Source organism: Vicugna pacos, chromosome 9 (assembly GCF_048564905.1).
Source record: "Vicugna pacos chromosome 9, VicPac4, whole genome shotgun sequence".
NCBI classification, from domain to species: Eukaryota; Metazoa; Chordata; class Mammalia; order Artiodactyla; family Camelidae; genus Vicugna; species Vicugna pacos.
Window position 1 is genome coordinate 71,833,163 of NC_132995.1, and position 27,524 is coordinate 71,860,686.

General features: G+C 35.8%; 1 protein-coding gene across 1 annotated transcript in view; it reads left to right on the forward strand.

The window, feature by feature from the left end:
* The window catches only part of DPYD (dihydropyrimidine dehydrogenase), a 722,107-nt gene that overhangs the window by 381,908 nt on the left and 312,675 nt on the right, over positions 1-27,524 (forward strand). The window lies entirely within an intron of this gene.

Consider the following 27,524-nt stretch of genomic DNA (forward strand, 5'->3'; position numbering starts at 1 on the left):
TCTGTCACATTACTAGCCTACATCAGATTTGAATTATTGACATTAATTACGTGAAAACACATTATAAAAATTTCTTAAATTTTATAAAATTTTTCTCATGCTAAGATCTTTATAGATTTTGTGGTTATCACTTCCTTGATCATTCGTTTCTATTTAACATGGCATGAGAATTGTTTTAGTCAGTGTCTTCCATGGCACAGCTGCCAGTGGAGGATTAAACACATGAGCCTTCTATTAGGTGGAATGCTTGTGAGGGAAAATGTGAAGGAAGGACTTATCTCCGCTAGCACCACCCACAGCCAAACTGCCATCATTTCTCACTGAATACTGCCCCAGTCTCCTAGAAGCGCCTTTCTGCTCCCACTCTCGTCTGTCCTATACGCCCACCTCCGTACGCCAGTCAGAGGGATCACTTGCAACTTAAGTCATATCATGTCCCTCCTTTGCTTAAAACACCCCAGCAGCTTTTCATAGCCCTTAAACTACGATCCAAAATTCTTTTACAGATCACTTGATCATAAGCAGCTGCCTGTCTCTCAGACCTCATCTAATTCTACTTTACCTTGTTCCAGTTAAGTTACAGCCACAGTGGCCTTTCCTAGGGTTCCCCAGTGAGAACCTCATTCTCCCCTATGGCCTTTCAGCAGTGGTTCTCCTTGCCTAGAGTTTTTGGACCCTTACATTCAAAAAGAAGAAAGAAAACATCATTGCTAGTGGGAAAGTATAAATAATGTAGGAAAAATTCTGTTGTAATAAATAGTTTATATTTATTGCCGCTTATCAGATAGAAAATATGGACAACTAACCAACTAAACGATAAAGGAAAGTCATGTGTTCTTTTCTGTTCCTTTCCGATAACAGATGACTTTTTAATCATTCAGTAAAATTCATCTTTAATATTTCTGAAAGAAAAAAAGAGGATAAAGAATTGTTCCTCCTTGGAGCTGCTGGGATCTCGTTAGTTACCAATCATAAAATCCCAAGGAAGTGGAGAGTAGTTTATAAGGGTCAGAAATTGCACTGCAAAGAGCAGTGGATGTTGCAGCGATGTACACATGGGCTCAGAGAAAAACATCTTTAAAAGTGCTTTTTCATGGAAAATTAATAAGTGTTAAAATGTAAATGTTAGCACACCAAGCTGTGATGTGTCTTCTGAACCTCTTCACAGTTCACTGAAAGCTAGAAAATGCTTCCCGGCTCTAGAACACCTTCCACCCATGTGTGTGGGATTTGTGTCTGTAACCGCTATTGACATTAATGGGATTTAATCAAGTAGGTCTCCTACACACAGATCAGAAAAGTTACTCAAATTATCACAGGCATAATCAATCATGGACCGTAATTCTTTGTACACATAACTTACAGTGTTTTACATTAGAAACTGAAATAAAACATACCAAGAAGTTGGCCCTGTAGCCATTTCTGGAGCTGGCACTCAAAGTATCTTTAATATTGGACTTCCAGTATTAAGTAAAAGACAAGTTTATAAACAGCTCAGTAATTGGACAGACTACATATAGATTTTTTTCCTTTGTTATATAATATTACCGACTTCTCCATCCAGAACTATGTTGTGCCAGGTTGAAGACTGCTAGAAACATGGTCGCTGTTGTGTATTGGAATGTGGAGAGACAGAAAGGCTGTCACAGCAGTCAATAAGATCTGAGAGGTGTTGACTAATTGCCTGCTAATTACACAGTAAATTGTCTAATTAAGCTGATGGTTAATTAGGGTACGCTTGCACAGCAGTCTTGTGGAATTTGTGTCTGACGTCTGGGAAGCAGCTTGTGTAATTGGCAAACTGGTAAGGACTGGCAGAGACACCACGGGAACACTCACTGCCAGTGGGTGACAGAGCAAGGATTTTGTGGAAACAAAAGGGTTTTCATTCTCATGCTGCAACTTTTGTTTCAGTTCTGCAGCTCTTCTGCGATGAGCAGTTGAGAAATACATCTGAAACCTCAATTCCATGAGTAAAGGGAGGTTTAAAATGTGCTTCAGCACGTTAAATAAGCTGCCTGCTTGGCATATATCAGCTCTGACAGACTATATCACATCATATTAGGATACACATTGTGTTCTTACAGTTCCCCCTTCTAACATATGTTATTTGGTGTTCATGTGTAAAAAAAAAAAAAGAAAGAAAGAAAGAAAGAAAATCTCATGCATCTACAGGAATAAAAATCACATATTTTATGAAAATATGAGAAGATAACAAATATGACTGAATAAAAAACATTTGAAGTAAGAACTTTGGGTTTATTAATTTTTAATTTATGCATCACCATGAACTATGAAATATTAGGCATAGTATGGATATAAGTTTGGATAATACTTTAAAGAAATAAAAATTTTATTAGTAATGGAAGAATTTCAGTTTTATTATTTATGTAATTTTACCATGCAAAGGCCTTTTGCTTATAACTTAGTAAAATATGAGCAGAATATTTCACTGTCTAGTTCAGTGTATTTCATTTCTGAATGCATGCGAGTAGTGTTTGAGGGATTACCTGCAAAATGTTAGCTCCTTAAAAGATGTAGAAGTTTGTTTTGCTGCTGTTTTTTGTTCTTTCTGGCCGAGGAAGTATCACTTTTCATTTCAGAAAGTTATCTATGGTTGAAATACAAATGTGAAAATTCTCCTTGTAAATATGCTAAATTGAAGGATATGGGCCTGCTCTAAGTGAAGTTAGGTGTAGACATACATCTTCCCTTTGAAAGAGATCTGAATACAAACAGTTGCTTCTTTTACCATTTGCTTCCCAGATTCCAACATTTTTGAGGGTTTTGAAATAAGATTTTTGACTAGAACATTAGGTTGCAGTTGAAACAAAAGGTCAGAGATGCACAATAAACGTTAGATTTATACTTTTGTGTTAATGGAGCAAGAGAAAGTTTTAAGTGTTTCAAAAGTAGATTTCTGAAAGATAAGAAGGCCTTAATTAAACTGTGGTGTCAACACTTTTTGCTGCTTCCTTAGCAAATAAAATGTATGCACGCATGTGATTAGATGGATCAGTATGCTTTCTGTTCCCACTGTTTTCCACGGAGAATTTGAAGTTTGTGTATGCTATATGTTTTTAAATAGGAAGAGAGAATAATACACTTTATGGACTCTAAAGTGTCTTCGAAAAAGCATTAGCCTTGGAGGTACATGCATGGTCGATGAAAATGTTTGCTATTTTAACACAAAAGATGTTTTCCAACCTGTTTTAAAGCAATTCTTTAAAATATTGTCACAGATATTAAAAAAAAGACATAAAATAAAAATATTCTTCATTTCAAAAGTAAAGAAAAATCATATTCATTCTACTTGGAGTCTTGGGTTATGAAGTCTTTATAAAAAAATTATGCATGATAGAAGAAAAGTGAATTTACCAAAGGGATACAAGGCTAAACACTGAAATTGCTTATTTAAAGTTGTGTCTCCTGAGGGAGAAAAATCAGATCGAGGTCAGTGTTGCAACTCCAGCCGGTCTACACTTTGATCTATTCAGTTTCTCATTTCATTCCTCAGAGAAATAATATGAAAAGTTTAGTTATTGTAAGTGATAAGTTTGCATAAAAAGAAAGCAAGTAGATCTGTCTACCATTGTAGTTAGTTTTAAAGAATTTTTACAAAACACAGTCTTCAAAAAAATTCCTCCTTTACGTTTACATATAAATTTAATGATTTTTTTCTATTAAGTCAAAATTTAGTTTCCATTAATATATAGCTATGACAAGAATAAATTCTATGTATCATGATCATGTAGTTATCTGTTGATAACTTATAATACTTTACATTGGCATGTATATGTTATATAATATATATATACACATACACATGTTTGTGTGTCATGTAATCAGAGTTTCTTTTTCAATTCTTTGGAAAGCTTTATCCCTACAATTTAAAAATTCAGAGTAAAGAAATTCAATATTTAGCAACCTTAGTAACCAACCTCATTCTAGAATTCTTTTGTCCTCTTTTACAATTTATATATCATAAAATTCACTCTTTAAAATGTATATATTTTCATGGTTTTTAGTGTATTCACAGACTTGTGTAACCATCACCACTCTCTTAATTAATTTCAGAACATTTCCATCACTCCAGAAAAGAAATTCCATACCGACTAGCAGTCGCTCCTCATTGCTCCCATCCCTGAGCCCTGAAGCCTGCTAATACCCACTCTAACTGCATGAGTTTGCTTATTTGGGATATTGTGTATAAATAGAACCATGCAGTGTGTGTCCTTTTGTGTCTGGTTGCTGTTACTTAGCATAATATTTTCGAGAGATCGTCCTTGTTGCAGCATGTACTGAAACTTACATTCTTTTTTGTGGGTATACTAACAGTTTGTTTACCTATTTGTTGGTTCATCAATATTCGAAGTTTTTTTTCTCCTTTTTGTATTATAAGTAATGCTTTGTTGAACATTCATATGTAAGTTTTTGAGTGGATGTATGTGTTCAGTTTCCATGTGAATATACCTAGGAGTGGAACTGCTGGGTAGCGTGGTAACTCTGTGTGTAACTTTTGTTGACTCGCCAAACTTTTCTCTGAAGTGGCTGCACCAATTTGTGATCCCACCAAAATGTGTGAGGTCTCTAATTCTTCACCTCTCACCACCATTGTTGGCTTTCTTTGTTACTGTTGCCATCAGAGCGAATATAAAGTTGCTTCTCATTGTGATGTTGACTCTGAGTGCAACTGATAACCAGAATAGTAAACAGATGAAGGCCTAATAATTGCCTGAATAGTCTGCATAGCATATCACCGTGACGACGCGTCGTTATCACTAGCAGTTAACGTAGCTGCCATTTTTCGTTCTTCTCTCTTGTTCCAGAAAGTGTGGTCACCAGGAAAGGCTGATCCACTTTCACTGGAGGCATGACACAAGAGAGAATCTGAAAATAAAAGGTTGGGGTGGGGCGTAGAGGCCGCCTGGGAGGAATAGCCAGTTTATATGGCTCCCTGGCCTTTGGGAGACAGTGTTACAGGATGGCATATATTAAAAGAGTGGTCTCTTACTGTTTGGTCATTAATATAATTCAAGGAAATGAATAAGCACCCCAAGCTAAATTAGAAGACTAAGGAGAAACATTTAATATACAGTAAGTAGCAAAAATAAAGAATATTACTGTAGGAGTCTGGATCAATTGCTCCTCCCTGCTCTCTGCTGCCGCACTTGGTAATTGTGTCATTCTAGATTCGGCAGCACAGGTTATGAGAGTTAAAAAGGCTTACCTTGGCTCTGGCTCTCGTCTAAGGTGCCCATTTACAGAGGAGGAGTCTGGGGCTATCCCTAATTAACTAGCGGTTCTGTTCCAGTTCGTTTAGATGGTGGTGGGCAGTCTCAAACCATGTACCTGGTAATCTTAGCACTTCATTTTTAACAGAATTTCACAGTTCCTATAGTTCTTCGTTGTTTTTATGGATCGCTTATCGCCAAGCTATGGCGCTGTCCTTGCTCGCGAAGACCTTAACATCTGGCGGTGAGAGGCACCAGTGACCAATGTGTATATTTTGTAAAACATGCCGTAGGGAGGTAGAAAGAAGGAACTATCAGAATACCAGACCAGGATGGAGAAAAGGGGTGTCAGTAGAAAAAAAAAAAAAAGATGGTATCTAAGAGGAGTTCTGGATAGCGCCTGCCAGAAGAAAGGGGAACTTGCTGTGTCTGAGGAGCAGGTGAGAAGCCAAGCAGGGGGGAAGCCCAGTAGAAGTGGGCGTTGAGCATCTTAGAAGGATGATGATGTAGTGAGAACAGGGGGAGTAAGATGAGAACCAAAGCGTGAAGGGCTGTGTTTGTCCACTGAGAAGAAGTTAGACTTTATCTTAAAGGATAACGAATGGACGTCATGAGAAGAATGACTAGACGAGATCAGATGTGCTTGTTGGACAGATTTCTCCAGTACTAGGTAGAAAGTGTTTGAAAAGTAGCCACGCGAGACTGGGAGGGTCCATATATTCATCCCACAAGTGTTCATAACAAGGTGCCCTGTTTCCAAGCACCGGGCTTAGGCTCTGAGGACAGAGTGGTGAGGAACATGGCGAGGGACAGCCTAACTTCATGGAACTCACGGGAGCACCCTACTAAGGAGGAAGTGGTTTTGGCCCACGGTTGGAGCCAGAGTTAAGTGAACCTATTTAAAATGGATAAAGGAGACTGGAGTAGCAGTCTGGGTACCTGCTAGCATGCAGCTAGAAATGGGGATGGAGAAGGCAAGAATGTCTCCTGCATCACTGACTCGGCCGCTGTCTATGGTTTTCCTGTCCACAAAGGAAGTGAGCACAAGAGGAGAAAAACGTGCTTTCTGTGTTCGGTGCCTGGCACTGAAGTAGGGCTTTTCAGTAGCAAAAGAAAATTGTCAATGGGTTCTTGTATGCTCCCACTATAATTACTTCAAATATTTGGAAGGAAAAGGTCACCCTGATAGAAGAACTGCAGTTATTAAAATTGAACTGAAAATGTTAATAATTTTTCAGATGAGATATAGGTACTAATGTAGAAGTCTAAAGTTTAGACTCAATTTAATTATTCTAAAATTAGATCTAAAACTAACATCTACAGGGGAAATGTTAAATAACAGAACAGGATGTTAAATCAATATGATTAATTAACTTGCTATAAATAACTTGAGTATTGCTATGTTTATCTGTAAATCATTTATCATGGTACCAGCTGTAAAAGAAAATCTTAATAATAATGATAATGATGTGTGCCATCCTCCCACCCAGCAGAGGTGTCATGACAAATTGTTAACGAACTGTCTTACAGCACTTCGCAGATTCTGAAGCTCGTGTAATAATAATATAATCAATAATAATAAAGTGAACAATGGAACATGTAACTTTGATGCAGCTCAGAAAGAGACATTTATTAAAACTTTGAGTTCACATGTGAACAAAATACCAACTCAGAACTCTTCATCCATTTGAGTCCATGCTTACGTTTTGACTCTTAACTTTCAAAGAGGGGAAGATGGGGCACAGAGAAAGGTGCGAGATGCATTTTTACAGTTTATTAAGATGTGGGAACTGATCCGTCTCCCTCTCCCTCTGTCCCTCTGTTCTTCTGCCCCTTTTCCTTCCCTCTCCTTCCTTCTCTCTCTCCTTTCTCGAATGGAGCACTGTCCATTCCCGCAGAATCAGTTACCAAACCCAGAACAGTCCACACACATGTACCTTCCAACCCAGCAGTGACTTTCCTTCTTCAAAGCCTCGTCTGTCCTCACTTAGAACATGGCACGAACCTCTTAAAAGGTCTGATTCCCATGGTCTCTCCCGATAGAAATAAATGTACTTATTTTCAACCAGATTTATCCCCCGAAAGTGTATTTGGGCATGTCACTCTCCTGTCTTTTTTAAATAGAAGTGCCCCCCTTTTAACCTTATACAATTTCTCAGACCCCACATGTTCGTTTTATTACTCAGTCTAGGGACCATGCTTGTGCGTAAGATTTGTAGACTGCTCCCTGCTCCAGCCACGCCTCCCCGAGAGCACCCTGCGTGGTCCCTGGAGATGCTGTGGGCTGCCTTCCCCCTGCACTTGTTCGCACATCGAGCTCCTCGCTCAAGAGCCCTCCCTCCGTAGCTTGCCTATGGGAAACTTAATTCACCCTCAGGACTCAGTTTAGATGTAAGTCTCCCTGGAAACTTTCTCTTCCCGTAAAATTGTGTTCCCATAAACCTTTGGAATTCCAGAACCGCCTGCTTTAATAGGAAGAAGACAAAAATCGCAGTGAAATTGAAGTTCTGCCACTAACACACTACGTAGCCTTGCAGAATGAGGTGCGTGAACCAACTGCTGGCCAGCTCCTTTCCGTTCTACTAGGCTGAACGCTTAGTTAGAACATTGCTTGAGGATTATCTGAGTACCAGATCCCTCTCCCTCTGGGAAACTAGCATTGGATATTTCTTGTGTATATATTATATTTAAGACATTCTGAAAGCCACATCATTTACATTTTGTCTTTTGCTACTAGCAACACGGTACAGTAGATGTCGCAGTCCCCACTGCGTGGATAAACCGAGGCTCGATGATTTCTGAGTCCTCTTGTTCTTTGTGTCTGCCTGCAGTCTGCCATGAACACAGCAGCCACTCAGCAAAGGCCAAAATCTTCTCTTCTATTTCAATGTAGGATATTTCATTCTAACCAGATGGAAATATGATGTGATTTGTCATTTGATACATATTGGTCAATAATATTTTTTTTGCCATTATTTAGCTACAGATTGAATTTAAGTTATTTAGCTACAGATTGAATCTAGGTTTTTAGGGGGAAAAATGAGAAACTAGTTGAAAGATTTACTATGGCCTTCTTTTTTAACTATTTTATTTTATGGGACAAGAATTCTCCCTCTTAAATCCCACAGCTCTTGGGATCCAAGTTTGACTGTTCATTGGTAATCATTTTTTTGTCGGTTTTATCTCTCTGGCCCTTAAAACAGTAAGATGCTTTACATCCCATTAATCACAATTCCCAGTTCTTGGACAAAAATGACCCAACCCCAGCATTCACCCAGTTTACTAGCAGGATTTTATGTCAGGTGGAGCTGATTCAACTCAAGTACAGCCACAGGGAAGGCGATGACCCCAGGCTCACACCTTTACTTCCTAACATTTTTAAACATTGCAGATAATTTTAGAAGTAGTGAAAAAGTTTCTTCTGAATTGAGATCCTCTGGGCTCTGGATTTCCATAGCTTTCTTCACTGCCTGTGTTTTAGCACAGTGGTATGAAAATGAAAACCACCAGCCCAGGGGATTACCATTTCCCTGGTGCTCTGCGCAATATTTTAAAGGTGTCCTGACATTATAGATTATGCTGAAATAATAGAGCCTGCTTGGTATTGCATTCTGTATTCATATTTACTATAAAATGTATTGCTGTAGCACATTCCTTAACTTCCTGTAGAGAAGAATGTAATGTACAACAGAGAAGTGCATTTTTTAGAAACACTGAAATGAAAGTTGTTGATTTTAAAAGACATTTTGTCACAGATGAGTGAGAGAGAAAGAGATCAGACCAGCAAGTCTAGCCAATCCAGGGTTTCATTCACGCGTCTCTTCTGCTTAGCTCTTTCCCCTTTGGTATCATTAGCATTTTCATTTCGAAAAATGACAGTCTGCAGTAGAAGCAGTAAAAATGTTCAACCTGTGGTTTAAATTATTGATTTTTTAGAATATTGAAGCAGTATTTCAAATGGATTTTGTTAGAGATACTTCTGAGTGGGGGGTTTCAAAGGTAATTTGATATCCAAAAGCCTGTATATTTCAAAGACTTCCCATTCTTTGAATTTCTTTAGACTCTGGTTGATTGGATAAAAATGTTTATTGTCTTCAGGATCGTAAGTAGCAGATCATTGCTGCTTGAACTTGAAACATATATTTGTAGTCTGTGCTCTTCGTGATTTATGCTGTATGTGCAGACTATGATCAGCTGACAAAATAAATCTTCATTTGAAAACAGAAGCTGATTTTTAAAATGAAGGAAAACACTATGGTTTGCCTGCATAGAAGGTCAATTGTCCAATGATAGCTAATTTATTGTAATAAAACACGCAAGTTGTGGTTCTGTAAGAATGGATTTTAATGAATCCACTCAAATTATATTATGCTAATAGGGAGTGGAGTGTGGATACAGAGATTTCCCCTAAAATCTCTGTAAGTCTCTCACCATAGTCAACACTCACATATGAACAGAAAATGTTTTAACAAGGAGCAGGATTACTGACTGCTGTGTATATGCTGTGCAGGTAGTTTGCTATTCGCAGCATGTTTCTACTTATGGAAAAAAGCTACTTAAAAAAATTACATTATATCAAAATGGCTTGATCTGCAATCATTCTACAAGTCGAAGCCCTATTGAAGTCAATGAGGGCTTGGAGTGCAAATTTATGACTGTATCGAGCTTAATATGTGGAGAGTTGCATCATATTTTGTGATGTCAAGTATCACACAGCAATGGGATGACACAAATTTGAAATAAAACCTGATATTCCCTGCTTGACAAGTGGAAATGAATTAAAAATACAGTATCAGAAGAGATCCTTTTGAGGCACTGAGACATAAAAGCAGAACCTGCTACTGAATACTAAATACAGGAGATGGATCCATAGTAAGTCCGGCTGATGCTGAAACCAGCTTAAAAATGCATTCCCAATGGCAGTGCCGCCAGGAGGGTGGGTTGGAGAATCTGCTGATGTTGCAGCTCTTGGGGGAAAAGATGTTTAATCTGAGGATACAAAACTCTAGGATCAAATCTTTTTGTGTAACCTCCCTTCCTCTAAAAACTTATACAGAGGAAAGTATGACTGAAACAATTTGTGTATTATTATGACATAGATCATCTGATTTAATCTTCATGACAGCTCTTAGAAATAAGAATTTTATATCTTTTCCTATTGTTTCATAATGCTGTAATTGAGGAAACAGAATCCCAAAGAAGTGAGTACACTTTCAGTGTCACACAGCTATTAAATAAGTAGTGAAGCTAGAGTTCTTCCTCAGGTTTATCTAACTCCAAAACCAATGTTTTTCTTCAACACAACACTCTCTCCTCTTAGCCTTAAAAATGTTACTTGAAAAATAGTATCAGAAGCAACTAAAATAGAATATGATGACACAGAAGCGCTGTGAGCCCTCGGAGTCGCCGGTGTATATGTATACGATGTTTAATTCTTGTTTCGTTTCAGAGGCAAAGCCATTCATATCTTCTCTCTTCCCCCATTCGTTGGATGCTTCCCTCATTGAAAACAATTCCTGCGTGTTTATATCCCAGGAACTGTGGGTGAATTAACCACTAAATCGCCACAACCACTCTATGCAGTTTATATTAATTTTAGTCTCAAACAATAGAAAACGATGAAACGAAGAATGGTGTGCTCTAGTGAAGCCACTGGAAAGTGGTGGAGCAGATGAGATCATATCTCCCCTAAGGAATTGCTATAAATAGTCACTGAGTTGACGATGGTGATGATTATGATAATGAACTAGTAAAGATACTACAATTATCAATACTTTGTAGGAAGGAAACTGAGTCATGGAAATGTTAGTGAGTTGCCCAACCAGTGTCACACAGTGGTTGACTTGGGGTAATGATGAAAGTACTAGATACATTTCTTGACATCTGGTAAGTGTTCAAAAATATTAAAGGTATTATTATAAAGGTACATGTTTCGAGCAAGAATAAAAATAATTGTTGAATGATGAGCTAATGAATAAAGCCCAGCTCTGCTTTATTCTGCATCTCCAGCCAACTTTCATGGTTGCACAGTCATTGAGAATGCATTTTTTAAGCTGATTGAAACATCAACAAGACATATTACAGATAACATCCCATGTATTCAGTAACAAGCTTCCCTTTTATGTTCCAAGTTGCTGGAGGATTTTGTGCATGTTATTTCAACTCTTAAGTTTCAGTCTCCTTACTTATAAAATTGTTGGAATGAAATAGTAATAACTATAGTTTACTGAGTTCACCCGTGTGTCAAGTACACTTCCAACAGGTAGTCGAAGTAAAACCTTAGCAAGCGCTTAGGACATAGTAAGTGCTCAAACGTACTGTGAAAGAGTAACTATTATTGATGTATTTTGTCACCTTCATGATAGTAGGAGAGGATTGACCAGGATAGTACCCTCAGGTCAAACCTGTTGTGATGTGCCCCAGAGCAGCTCTAGCGCATGTGGTTGTAATGGGGTAGACCCCTTGGGGATAGTCTGAGCATTGCTGAGTCAGGGTTTCCCTTCCTTTGCTGTGATGTCATATGATATTTGTCTTTCTCTAACTTACTTCACTTAATATGACAATCTCTAAGTCCATCCATATTGCAGCCAATGACATTATTTCATTCCTTTTTATGGCTGAGTAGTATTCCACTGTATCACCCAATGTTTAGAGCTAGGCTTTTGCCTTAATGTCAAGCTAAGAATATGAGCCCAAATCTTTTTTTTCCTGTTTCATTACATTCATTTGTTTGTTTTATTTTTTAGATACCATATGTAAGTGATATCATACAGTATTAATCTTTCTCTGACTTATTTCACTAAATATAATACCCTCCATGTCCATTCATGTTGTTGCAAATGGCAAACTTTTGTTATTTTTTATGACTGAGTAATATTCCACTGTATATATTTGTATATAATGGAATACTATTATATGGCACATGTATATGCACCACATTTTCTTTATCTATTCATCTGTTGATAGACACTTAGGTTGCTTCTGTATCTTGGCTATTATAAATAATGCTGCTGTGAACATTAGGGTGCATGTATCTTTTCAATATATATGTCTTTTCAGCTGAGTTTTATGTGTTCAACTGTGTTGCTGTTTTTTTTCAGATATATATACCCAGGAATGGAATTGCTGGATCATACAGTAGTTCTATTTTTAGTTTTTTGAGGAACCTTCATACTATTTCCCATAGTGGCTACACCAATTTACATTCCCATCAACAGTGTACAAGGATTCCCTTTTCTCCACATCCTTGCCACATTTGTTATTTGTGGTATTGTGGATGATAGCCATTCTGACATCTCATATAAGGTTATATCTCATGTGATTTTGACTTGCATTTCTCTGATGATTAGCAGTGTTGAGCATCTTTTCATGTGCCTGTTGTCCATCTCAATGTCTCCTTTGGAAAAATGTCTATTCAAGTGTTTAGCCCATTTTTTAATTGGGTCATTTGGTTTTTGATATTGAGTTGTATAAGTTGTTTATATATTTTGACTGTTAACCCCTTAGTGTAGCACATGCCCAAAACTCATCAGTGCCTTAAAAATACACTTATCCTCATAATAATCTCTCCTAAAAATAGGGTTCCTGATATCACCAAGTATAAGTAGTTTCATAAGCTACGGATTGTCTTTCCAACTAAGTTTTATGTGTTCAAACAGTGGTATCATCTAGTCACAGACACTTTTTCAGACTTTACACCTGTAGGTTCATACCAATTTCTGGTTAGCTTATGAAATATAGATTCAATTTACAGTGCACGCAGATAATCTTTTGATATAATGAATCATCTAAGATGGGGGCAGAGATTGATGAATGAGATACAAATTTGTTATAGAACCTGTTCTGAATATCTGAAAGGAATAATGGAACTTAGTATTCATTGTTATCCTAAAAACTTTTACAGAAAATTTCAAAGTGTAAAAACATGCCCATCCCCAGCTACAATAGTTATAAGTTCATGACCAACTTTCTTCCATTTTTACCTCACCACTCTTCCTATTCCAGATACTTTTGAACTAAATATCAGTTGTTACATGATTTAATTGGTAAATATTTCAATATATATATCTCTAAAAAGATGGAGACTTTTAAAATAAAAAGAATACTGGAATGACAACTAAAAGTAATTAAGAGTAATTCTTTAATATCATAAAATATCTAGTCAGCTTTCATGTTTACTTTCAATTTTTTTATAGTTTGTTTGTCTGACTCAGTGTGTACAAATAAGATCCCTAAATATCAATTATTTGATATTTCTCTTAAATCTCTTTCAAATATTCCATTTATTATAAAGTATTTCTTGCATTTTTTGTTGAAAAGCCAACTAGCCTGTCCTTTAGAGTTTTTCAAAGCCTGGATTTTGTTGATTGCCTCCCTGAGCTTTCATTTAACATGGTCCCTAGACCCTCAGATTCACTGTAAAATGGTGGTTAGATCTAGAGGATTAATAATATTTGCTGTCGTTGTTTTGGCAAGAATATCTAATAGGTGTCTACCCTGATCTATCAGGGTATACAAAATAGCCACTTTTCTCTGTTGATGATGCTTGTAAGTAACTGTTGATCCCCTCAAAAGACCATACATCCCAGAGAACCCCAGGCTACCTGTTTTCCCCGTGTCTCACTAGTGCCCTGGTTTAGAAAACAAATTTTATTATTACTGTCTATGGATCTGTTAACTTACTGACATTGCATTGACATGATATTTTAATTCTATCTCACCTTCTCCAACTATTAACTAGAAGTCTATAGAGAGTAATTTCCTACCATGGATTAATTAATTATTTTGTTACACTGAGCTAGAGTTCATATAGGAGAAGCCAGGTAAATGCTGTTCTTTTCCACTTATTTATTAGCTTTCACATGACTAATACTGTTTTTTTGACAGCTTCCGTGCTTTTGTTAGGATGAAATGTTCTAGACTCACTTTGCTCGCTTCCCGACCTGAAGTAGAATTAGTCATTTCTCTAAGTTATCTGGCCCCACTTACTAACAAAGGTAGTATTTGGAAACTACAATCTGGGTTCTGGGGCTGCTCATCGCTGCTAGGTTGATCATCGCTTCTAAGCTTTTTCAGTGGACAGAAATCCGAACATTAATTGTTAAAGAATAAAATAAACAATGGTGCTCATTGTTTCCAATTAGAATGCAGAGCTGCATGATTTTCAGTTGACATGACACAGTTAACATCGTCGATCTTACATCCATGCTTTCTTTCATACACACAGCAATACCACTATCCCAACAAATTTAATACCAAAAATATTTGACACACATTTTGTTTTGTTTGTCCCACTGGAAATGTACAAATTACTGTGTTTTAAAATACCTGTGTTATGTAGCACCTCTCCATGTGTTTATGCCACTTGCTGGTTTTAAATGATGTAAAGTATGTGCCTGGCTCCAGAATCATATGTGTACAAGACACGGTCAAAGAAGTCAAGCTTGTGTTTCTGTTTTTTCACCGTAACTCTCTCTGTCTCATAGGTAACCAGCTCTTTTTTTAAAATGTTGTCATTTATTCCTCCACTGATTTCAATATAAGTATATGTATTAATGTCTCCTTTCTTGGTTAAACTGAGCATTTTATATATTCTTTTCTCCCTTACTTTTTTGTTAGTAATTTTTTTTTTTTTGAGACAACTGGAGATCCGCATGCAGTTATCAGAAGTAATACAGAGAGATCCCATGTACCTTTACCCAGTTCCCCCAAAGGTAATATCTTGCAAAACTGTAGTGTAATAGCACAACCAGGTACTGGCATTGCTGCAGCCCCGCAGTCCTGTGAATATACCCCAGTTTCACTCCTTTGTGCTTTGTGTTTATATTTAGCTCAATGTCGTGCAGTCACATGTGTAGGCTTGTGTACCCACCGCTAGAGTCGAAACATAGAACAGTTCTATCAGCACAAAAGCACCTCGCCTTGCCCTTTTATGGTCACATCTGCTGCTCCCCTGTCTCCCTGCATACCTACGCTGTGACAGCCACTAATCTGTTCTCCATCTTTATAGGTTTGTCATTGAAAGAGTGTAATGTAAATTGACTTACATAGTATGTAAAGTTCGGGAATTGGCTTTTTTTAAAATCCAGCTTAATCTTCTTGAGCAACTGGTTGCGTATATCAATAACTGGTTCTTTTCTTAATTGCTGATGAGTTCCTTTTCATTACTGGGTAGTGTCCCTTGGTACGGGCGTGCCACAGTTTGTTTAGCCATTTACATGTTGAAGGACTTCTGGATTCTTTCCAGTTCTTTGCTTTTACAGATAAAGTTGCTGTGAACACTTGTGTGCCTGTATTTGTGCAGACATACTTTTCATTTCTCTATGATACATATGCAGGAGTACAGTTGATGGGTCATATGGTTAAGTGTATGTTTTGTTTTTATATCTATATATATATATGCATATGCATATATATATAAAAACCTGCCAGGCTGTTTTCCAGAGTGGCTATAATGTTTTACAGTCCCACGAGCAAAGCACAATCGGTCCAGTTTCTCTGAATTCTTACCAGTGTTTATTGTTGTCTCTTGTCCCTTCCTTAAGCCATTCTCATAGGTGTGTGATGGTATTTCATTGTGGTTTTAATTTGAGTTCCTCTAATGGCTAATGATAGGTTGAATATTTTGTCATTTACTTATTTGCCATTTATATATTACCTTCAATGAAATTTCTGTTTCTCCATATGGCTTCTTTTAAATATAAATAGATATTCTAGAAATCACTCTGTAATAAGATATAAAGCTATTTTTCTTACTTTATTTCTACTGATGTACAGTTTTCCATTGTGTGGATATACCATAATTTTTAAAAATTCATATAATGAATTATGTTACTAAACTTGGTTATTTTTAATTTCAGGCTTTTCAATAAAAATATAAGTTTAAGAAAATTAATTTAAGTTTTAGCTTTTTATTTCTTAGAAAGAATGTGAAATATTTGACCTAAGGATACAGAACAAAGGTTTCTTAGAGAATGCATCTCCAACATGCCCTTATTTTTGCTTACTTTTTACATATTTAATCTCCTTTTTTTTACTCAACAAATAATAATTAGTATTTTACCACTGCTATTTGTAACTTTGCAAAAATAATAAAATGGGTACTTTATGGAGAGAAAAATCTATTCTGCATATACATTTAGACATACACACAAAAAAGAAAACATTTATTTTGTTCTAGGATTTTTTAGCAGATTAGTGTTCTAAATATTAAGAGGTTAATCCATAGAATGAATAAAAGAATAAAAGTTAAGAAAATATCATAATGTCCTTAGAATGTTAGAAATTCTGAATTAATCTTAAATTCACATGAAATAGATATGGACAAGACTGAGAGGGACATATCTTTCTGTTTTATACAGGAATGTTAACTCTAAAGGTCTCTAAATTCATATGATATTTCTGGATATCAGGAAATGAAATGAGTAACAGTTATTGTAACATTAACATCTTGTACTGAGTTAGATGATTTAAATTATGTACTCTCAATCCATGATTGTGATAGCCTAAACTCTATATTTTTTTCAAGTCACACATTAGAATCATGAAACTCATGAGCAATTTGTCATAAAGTTTGAGATGACTGAAGTTTCACAAAAGCATCTATTATTTCACATGTAATGCATTATATGAGAAAGTGACAATTTCATTATTCCATTCAACACTTAAAATTATGTAAATCAAGGACTAAAATAATTTAGTAATGTGTTTCAGTAGTTTTGTATTTTTTGATTTTACATGGTTTATATGACAACTTTACTCTTATTAACCATAAACTCTAAATTATCAAAGAAATGTTTTTCTAATTTTATAAATGAATGCTTACTCAATGAACAGACAATAGCATTATGATGTGTCTATAAAATTACTGATTGTTAACATTATCTGGTTAACTGGGACTATACATGAATAGTAGAAACCACTAACACTGAATAGACTGTATTACTTCCTGTTAAACATGACAGTTTAATCACATCTGTTAATCTCCTGGCCTCCACTCCATTTCAATACCACAATAAAATTTCTTTAAGGAAATTTTTTTCAAAGTATGGTATATATGAAAACTCAGAAGGACAAACATATCAGGAAATTAAACATAACAGACAAAAGATTCCAACGAACTATTGGAAGGCGGTAAATGAACTAATAAGTTACTTAGCAAACTAAGGAAGTCTGAAACGTCATTGTCCATCTGGGATAGCCAGGTAGTTGCTTCAAAGCAATTCCAGCTGCAGAACCTTGCAAAGGAACGGCAATTGTACTCCTGAAGATGCAGCATGAAAAATGGCGAGATGTATTTGAAAAAGAACCAAGTAGAAATAGAAATCAACATATGTGATTGTGAAGGTTTTAAAAATCTCAAGGAACTGATTAAGCAGCTGGAGAGAAAACAGTAAACTGAAAGACAGGTATGAAGGAAGGCTATAGATAAAATGAACAAAATATTAAAATATATGGAGAATATAGTGAGAAGTTTCAAACTAGAAAATGTCACATTTCAAGAAAATAGACAAAATAGGGAAAAGCCAGTATTTAAAGAGAGAATGGCTTGGAATATCCAGAAATGTTGAAAGAGCTAAATCATAGATTCAAGAAACTTGGTGAATCTCAAATAAATTAAATGAATAAACTCCTACCTAGATTCATCATCATGAAACTACAGAAGGTCAAAGACAAAGAGAAAACCTTAAAAGTAGCCAGACAGAAAAGAGATGAGAAATTTTTCTACCAAAAAGGCAGATATTGTAACAATCGAACATAAAAAAATGAAGTCATAGTTACCATAGTAAATACAGGCAGCAGAAAAATAAAAGAAAATCAGTGCAGAGAAATAATAGAAGTACTGCAAATTAAAACTATGGTAGCAGAAAATACGTACTGGGAAAGTTGGAAGGTAAAGCTGTGAACACCTTCCACAAACCAGAACAAAATGACAAAATTGAAGATAGGAGAGTAAAGGTGGGAAAGACAGAGAATGTGCCCAGCAGGCTCAGTATTTTGAGAGCAGAGGTTCTACATGGAGAAGTCAAAGCAAACAAAGAGAGGTTCAGAGCATGTGTTATGTTCAAAAACACAATACAAAGAAATGTCCCAGAAAGAGAAGTATGGCTGCCACCAGTGCATAATGAAATAAAATTGATTTTTTTATTAGTATCATAATAGTTTTGAATATGGGCTTAGGAAGACGATCCTAGGAGATTCTAGAAAGAAAATAAGCAAGTCACATGTCAATAAAGGACAATCCAAAAAGACAACGTTGGAAATTAGAGCGCAATCTCCGAAAATTTAAGGGAAATTGTTTTACTACTGAATTCTACATACACCAAAATCAGATATGAAGAGAAGACAGGTACATTTACTTTCCGTGAGCTCCTTTTCAGGTGGCTGCTGGAGAACATGCAGAACATGCTAGAGCAAAATAAGAAAATAAATGAGGGGAGCCAAAGCAGACTGAAGCCAAAGGAATCTTTGGCAGGATTGCAAAGGAAAATGCCACGATGAGAGGTTGCAGTAAACCCTGAGAGCTAGCTGGGTTCCGGCAATCAGGAAGGAGCCTCTGGGAGGAGTTTTCAGGAAACAGATGAAAGTGTTCGGTTATCTGACAGGTTTGCCCTTGTAGGAAATTAGATTACGAGCCATTTTATGGAGTTACTGTTGTGTGTGGAAAGGCAGCCTGTGATTCAGGAAAAGCCAAGTAAATGAAGAAAGAACATGTATCTTTGGGTGGGAGTGGGAGGCGAGAACAGCACAGTAAAAGAGAGGGCACCGTAGACCGCTGTTTGGTTCTGCAGTGACCTATATTTACATAGTTACAAACATAAAAATATTGACCGCAGATTTAACTGAAAATCTGTTCAGATGCATTGAGAGGTTGGAGCAGAGTAAGTTTGTGTGAGAGAAAGGTGGTCTACGCAAGAACTAAAATCTTAGCTTCCATAATGGGAAATTATAGGTGAAGGCAGAGCAAGGTGGGGGACTCTCTCTGCTCAAGGATGACTGGCCTGTTCTCAGGACCCAGTCAGTGCAGAAATGCAGACTTTTAGTCACTATTCCTATTGTGAAAACTGCATTTGCTGTCTTTGATTCCCAGTAAAATAATAAAAAGTCTTGCTTGTTATCACTAATGAAACTGGCCTGTACACATTCTTTATTTATCCAAATTGGTAATTTCAGCCATATGTACCTGAATCTGGTTCAACCGTTATTTGAAGGAAAAAACAGTGGAATTTAAGTGTATATTTTCTATTAGAGCACTCACATGGAAACAGTATCTTTGCCTCAAGTTCTTCACCCTAAATAATCTAATGATGTCAGTCAATACTTATAGAATTGTAGCCATCTTAAACTCTAATGGAGAAAGAAAAATATAAGTGTCTATGATGTGTGCATTGATTTTAGCAGTTCATCCTTAGTGGAAAATGTAATTGAATATGTGTTCAGGTGGATAACAATACTTTAAAGGCGGAATAAGGCAGTTTAATGCAATGGGAAGAACTGGATACATCCACATATTAAGTAACTGTATAGTTCATTGATTGACAGTAAATCTTTATATCTAGATTATATATATATATATATATATATATATATAATATATTATATTTTATATATCTACATCCCCTAAACCATTCTCTCGACAACAGCCTGTGCTTCTTCAACTGTTGTCAAGATGACATGTAATGTCTCTTTTATTACTTTTAACATGATAGACTTTTCCTTTCCCTGGCTCCCCCCGCCAGAGGAGAAGATAATGCATCTGCTTTAGGAAAAGCAATATGAAAAATTTTAAAAACTTTCAGTGCAGTGATGATTTATAATCCACTGTCAATGCTTTACTTCTCTCTCTAGGAATGTATGTTTGTTTCTAAAAATACCTATGTGTGTGAATAAGCATACATCTACAGAGAGAGGGGAAATGTAGCTTATATAGTTTTCTAAGAGGAACCATTAATTTAAAGTATTTCTTATATAAAAATAAGTAGTAATGCAGGTATCAGTTAAATGAAACAATCGAAGGAACCATGGCTTTTGTATTTTAAAAAATTGTTTTAACTTTATTGAGATTCTAAGGCTCTAATAAGATAGTTATATTAATACATGTGGTTTTACTTATCTGTTTATTGTCTAGCTTTCATAGCAGAATGTAAGCTCCATGAAGGCAAGTACTTCCTTGGTATTATTCACTCATTTTAAAAAAATAGCTCCCTAATCCTCATACTATGGATTGAATATAGCATGATTTATTAACTATTTTTCTTGATGGATGTTTGGGTTTTGCAAATTTTTGTCACTATGGAGTATTCATATTTGGTATTCTGGACTACTATTTCTCTACACTAGATTTCTAAAAGACAAATGCTGTTTTAAAAGTATATATATTATTTAGTTTTGAGAAATTCTGTAGGTTAATTTTCAAAAGTTCCCTAGAACAGTTTATACACCCAATAATGTAAGAGCATCCATCCTCACGATGACTTCCAGCCCTGAATGTTGTATTTCAGTCTTTTAAACTTTTTGACTGTCAATCTTTAAAACAAGGGAAGTGGTTTAGCCAGCAAAACAAGTTTGGGAATAGTAGAGGAATTGCAATTCAGGACATGCCAAATATGGCTGAACCATAGATAGGTCCAAAGAACACAGTAGAGGAACGTTCTTTTATAAAGTAAATGAGGAAGTTAGGAGGGGCAGTGTTGAAGGAAAGTTAGTTAGAGAACAAGAGTTTATGGCAATGGTGGCTTCTCATTTGTTGAGTGTGGCCATTTCTCATTGGTTGGGCTATTGCTGGGCAGGAAGAAAATCTTCCACCTCCAGGGATCTGCAAGCAGCAGGAAATAGTGGTGCATGAGAGCTCCCCCTTCAGGGCTTCCCAGCTCCTTTTAAAATGAGGTTTTCTTCGTGGATTTCTACCTACTTTACTGCAAAATCCTACAGATAGAAATGGGATCTCCTAGTTTTCATATGCATTTCCCTGACTACTAGTAAAGTTGACCATCTTTTCACATTATTATTTGTATTTAGCTTTCTTCCTCTGTGAAATGACTGTGCACATCCTTTAACAATTTTTTTCTAACCCCCAAGCTTTGTTGAAGAATAATTGCCAAATATTGACTGTTTTTCTATTGAATCATTTGCCTCTAACGTCTTGAGGGGTATTTTTGTACATAGGAGGTAGTAATCTTTAACGTAGCCATTTTTAGACCGTATTTTCTTTTTGCCTACTTTCTATAACTTTTTTTTAATGAAAGTTTGCTGTTAGTAAAGTAATATTTATGTAAAGTTAAGCATCAAATAATACTAGAAATATTTTTATGAAATTCAGCTGCCCCATCTTTTTATTTTCTTTTCATGCTGTTGCAAAGCAACTACTTCAATTCTTAGCATTCTTTTAGGTTTTTAAAAAAGTATGAGTTTAAATAATATACTTACATTACATTTTTAGACATTTCCTGTTGACTTCCTATTATAGTTCCTAAGGATTTCATTCTCAATTATTAATATTTACCATACTATATAAATATTGTCTATATAAATATTGCTCATTGTTGACTCAAGTGGCGTACAATGATTATATTTCCTTTGTCTTACAAATGTTCGTTCTGCATGGATTTAATAATTGCACCTTTTAAAAAAAAGCTTTATTTTTATATAAGTATTAATTTTTCTTATATATTTTACCTGATTTGATATATATGTGTGTGTGTGTGTGTGTGTGTGTGTGTCTGTATATATGTGTGTGTGTGTGTGCACGCGCGCGCGTGCATATGTAGTTTTTTCACACTGGTTTCCAAAATTCAGTCAGGTTATTCATCTTCCAGAAGCTAACCTCTCCTGTTCTAATCTAGACTCATATTTCTGAATCTTCAAATTTCTACTCTCCATGTTTTCTGATGCCTCTTTCTTCCTTTCTTGATTTGATCTCTTATTTTTCTAAAATCAGTCCTCCAGAGAACTTCTCAGAAAGGGTGTATAATAGATGTATTTTTGGAATTCTCGCTGATTTAAAATTTCTCCCTTAAAAATTATTTCTCTGCAGAAATTTGAGGCATTTCTCCTTGCTTTCTAACATTTGAATGCTGCTATTGAGAAATACGTTTTTCGGGCAGAAAGAAGTAAAGGAAAAGCAGGAAGGCGCAATATCTGTATCAGGAAGCAGTACTTTTTCAGAAGTTCTCAGATTGCTTCTCAATGACCAGATCTATGTCAAATGGCCTCCTCGAGGTGCAAGCGAATAGAGAGGCAACTCTTAACTTGGGTACATTGTGCCCAAAATGATATCAGGATTCTGTAAGTAGGAACATATATAGGAATAGGTACTAGATAGACAGTGAGCAATGGCTGCTCAATTTGGTTTGACTATAATTTTTATGGTTAATAACTAATTATTTGGCATTTAGGCCATTTTTAATTTATTTGCTATTACAAACAATACTATGCATACTACCTGTATACACATCTCTTAGATTTTCTATGACTCACATTTGAAGTAAATTCCTAGAAATGAGATGATTTTTCAAAAAGTACATTTTATCACATCTTCTGTTGCTAAATTCTTTCAAGTTTTCTAGTGTAAACTCCACTAACAGTCTATGAAGTTTCCTATTTTCTCAAGCTTTCACTAATGCATAGTTTAATCATTAAAATAAATTCTGATTTGATAAATGTCGACTGAAATAAATGTACAGCCTTAAAGTTGAGAGTTATGTTTTATTTGGCAGGAGGACTCGAGCCGGGATGACAGCCTCTCAGGTCACTCTGAGGGACTGCCCTGAAGGGGTAGGGGAGGAGCTAGGATGTATTGGAGCTTTACAACTAAGACCGTGTAGTTGGAACAATAAAGGATTACTTATTATCTAAAGAAAACCAGGCACCTCAAGTTAAAGAATTTAGCTCTTTTCCATGTATGCGAAGGAACAAACATTTGGGCTCATTGAATTCATTCCTTTGACAAGCACCTAGCTATCTAGGGCCAGTATCCTGTCCTTTCTTATTCTGTGTACCCTCAGGGTGCACCATTGTGAGTGGCTGCAGAGGCCGGGCTGCACAGGCTTGTCTTCACTGGGGGGTGGCGGCAGCTGCTGCTGACTTGATGGCTTCAGCATTCCTTGTTTACTGATACAGTTTGCAGTATTTTTCGTTCATATAGGTATATAATGGAGTATCATTTTAATTTACTTCTTTGATTACAAATGAGATAAAACATTTTTATTTTTTCCTTTTTAAATTTTTCAAATGAATTTTTATTTGGTCAGCTGTTTATTCGTATCTCTTGGCTAGTTTTCTATTAGAAGTGTCATCATTTTCTTAATGGTTTTAAACCCTTTCTGATCGCACTTACATATTTTACCCGCCCCCCCCAGCAGTACTGTCTTTGGATCTGGACTGATAATCAAGCTCAGAGACTCGGTATTAGGTTTGCTAAGCTTTGAAAAAGATCTGGGACAGGTCTGTCCCGCATGCAGAGCCGCAGCAGGGTGGAAGTGGCACGAGTCTCGGGCAAAGTTTCCAGCATCCACAGATCACTGCCCTGGGGACTTGCACGGTTTCTGGAAAAGATGCTGCCCCAGGGAGGATTCTCAGTTTGAGAAATCCTCAGCTCTGGAATAACCTTCAGTCGTTTTCACCTTGCTGGGTCTGTGGCTCCCTCAGGGGCACGGTAGGCAGGCACCCTCTGATGCAGCGGCATCTCATCAGTTACAGAATTATTATTATTATTTAATGACCTAACTCAACAGCAAGGTTCAGCCTTCCAGTGAGTAGAGCAAAACCTCAACAGGACTCTCATTTAATGTGGATGCAGTAGACATTCTCTGAGTTATTGTTGCAAAGGCGAATTTGGCCAGAGGCCAAGTCTTTGGGCAAAGGACAGCAAACGAAGGCCCTCTGGCCAGATCTGGCCCCTTGCCTAATTTTATGAATAAAATCTTACTCTGGAAAACCACCACACCCATTAGTTTATATTGTCTGTGGTGGCTTTCACGGTACATTTGCAGAGTAGTTATGACAGAAACTAACCCACCACGACTGAAATATTTACTAAATGGCTCTTTACAGAAGAAGTTTGCTGACCCCTAAACTGGAAGAAAAGCCACAACTCAGCTGCTAATCCTTTCCTCCCAATAGCTCAAGAGCCAGCTAGCCATGTTGCAATGTTTTCCCAGGTTTTCATTTGTATTTTTATAATTATATGGTTTGAAAATATAAATATTTACAACTTTTATTAAGTCTAGTTTGTCCTGTTTGTTTGTTTGTTTGTTTTCATTGCTTTTATACTTAGAAATTTCCCCAACATATAAAATTGAGCTACATATTAATGTGTATTTTCTTCTACTTCCTCTTGTTCATTTGTTTTTATTTTTTAAAATTCGATGACTGTTTATTTTGGTGTATGGCAAATCATCTTTATTTTTAGCTTATTTTCACTGAATTATTTTTAATTTGTCCTAGGACAATTGATGACTAATTCATATTTTCCCATTAATTCACTATTATAGCCGAGCTGTCTACCATATTCACACATACACTGGCTTTCTATTTTGCTCCATTTTTCTTTCTGTTTCTTCTTGTGACAAAACCACACTATTCAAATTATTGATTTTTATTATACTTGTTAATTTTACTAATATATATTATTGCCCTTTTCTTCTTTTTACATTTTCTTAGCTACTCTCACTACTTATTTTTACAGGAAATATTTAAAATCATTTTTTAATAACTCCAAAAATCAATCAAAGGAATTTTTATTGGGCTTACATTTTATTCATGATTTATAGAGTTCTATATAAGAAAAATAATATCTGAGATTTGTTATAATTATATATGCCTCATCCAAAATTACATGTCTATATGCATTTTCTACATTATATCCACCATGATATTTTGTACTTATATACAAATAACACATATCTTATATGTTTATCATTCATTTGGGGATTATTTATTAATTTTAATGGGTAGTAACTGGTACAAAGCAATTGCCTTCTATTTTTATTAAATAAATAAATAATAAATATATTTAAAAATCTAATATACAATTACTAAAAATAATATTAACCGATACATTATTTTAAGAATAGTTGACTTAATACCTAAATACTAATCAAAGAATACCAAATATCTAAAAGTTATTAAAGATAGTCCCAGAAATTTGAAATATGTCTGTCAGAACTCCTAATCTAGACCTAACTCTCAATGTATCTTTGGAGTGTTTTTATGTATGTAACCAAACATTGAGAGGATATATGCTTAGGCTGTATTGGCATTTGCACTTAATTGTATTAATGCCCATATTTATACTCAGAATATGAAAGAATTATGTTCCTGTTTTTCTCCCTAAACTGCGTTGTTCATCAGTAGAATATTTTATAAAAATTCATTATCTTTTTTTAAGCTTTGTTGAGCTATAATTGATACAGAAAAAAAGATGCACATATTTAATTTTGACATCTTGGTGAGTTTGGACACATGCTTACACCCATGAGTAATACCATCATTGCAACCAAGGTACTAAACCTCCAAAAGTCTCCTCACGTTCTGTTGTGGATTTTTATTTTTATTTTTTGGTAAGGATACTTAACATGAGATTTGTCCTCAACATATTTTTAAAGTTTTAAATTTTAAAGTTATAGCAATATGATTATAACTATAAGTACAATTTTGTACAGCAGATCTCTAGACCTTTCTCACTTTGCATAATGGAAACTTTGTAATTATTACTAATAATCAGAGAAATTCAGATTAAAACCACAATTAGATACTAACTCACACATGTTAGGTTGGCTATTTTTAAAAAAGTGAAGATAGTAAGTGTTGGTGAGGATGTGGAGAAGTTGAAACCCTTGTACACTGTGGATGGAAATGTGGAATGGTGAAGTTGCTGTGAAAACAGTATGGAGGTTCCTCAAAATATTAAAAGTAGAACTACTATATGATCCAACAATCCCAATTCTGGATCTGCATCTGAAATAGTTGAAATCAGGATCTCAGAGAGACATCTGCACTCCCATGTTCATTGTAGCATTATCCACAATAGTCAAGATATGGAAACAACCCATATGTCCATTGACAGATGAATGGATAAAGAAAGTGTAGTATATATGGTATAGGTGTACAATGAAATATCATTTAGCCTTAAAAAAAGAAGAAGACTCTGTATTTGTAACAACATGGATGAACCTAGAGGTCATTATGCTAAGTGAGACGCACCAGTCACAGGAGGGCAAATATTGCATGATTGCATTTATGTGAGTTATCTACAACAGTTAAACTCATAGAAGCAGAGTACAGAATGGTGGCTGCCACGGGCCATGGGGAAGGGGAAATGAAGAGTTGTTTCTCAAAAATTCAGTATTTTAATGATTTCAGGACATTTTATCCTATTTTCTTCTCTTTGTAGGGCTACTTGGGCTAATAAAGATTTGGGTAAAAGTTGGAGTTTGTGATAAAACTTCTAAATCCTGCTTTTAAAAATAGATGTTTATTAAAAACAAATAATCACACAAATACGAAATATCAGCCGGAAGGGAATTTACAGACTTACTTGCCGTCATCTGCCTGTTTCATCGTTATCAATTAGCACCCTTCCCAGTAAGCATGTTAGATTTATTTTGGTGCCAGCAACTTAAATCCAAGCTAGAAATATATGATGAGATATCTCAAAGATCCCAAACGTAAGAAATCAGTTTGTCTATGGAAGAGAATGTAATTGAAAATTGTAACCATGTCTAGACTCTCTTTAAAATGATTGCTCCTGAAAATCAATCTAAAGTTGAGGGTTGGGCTCCTGCAACCAAGTGAATGAAGGAGAAAAAAGGCAATTCTCAGAAAAGAAGTGCTGAGTAGATAACCCAGGAGGCGTCTGCTGCGCGGTTCTCAGATACTTCAGTTGAGAGGGACTCTCTAGAGACAAGATTGCCTCTTGAAATAGCTTTGGATATTAGAAAGGACGGTTAAAATACTTCTGAAACATTTCTAATTATTGTGCAGATTTTCCCATCTCAAGGTGTTTTGAGAAGGAGTCTAAGCTTCCTCTATGTAACTGTCCTTCGAAAGATGATAGAAGCTTTTATGTAGCTCTTGTCTTACCTTCTCTAAGCTGAATGGACTTACTTCTTTTAACTGTTCCTCGTATACTATGATGTTAAATCTCCTAACCATTTTTGTTATTGTTGTTGTTGTCATTGTTTTAGCAGAAGTGTTTTTTCCCCCCAAACTGGACAGAGTACTCTGAACAGCTCTGCAAAGAGTAGGACAGTCCCCTCCCTTTTCTAATACAAACTGACTGTCAGTGTGTTC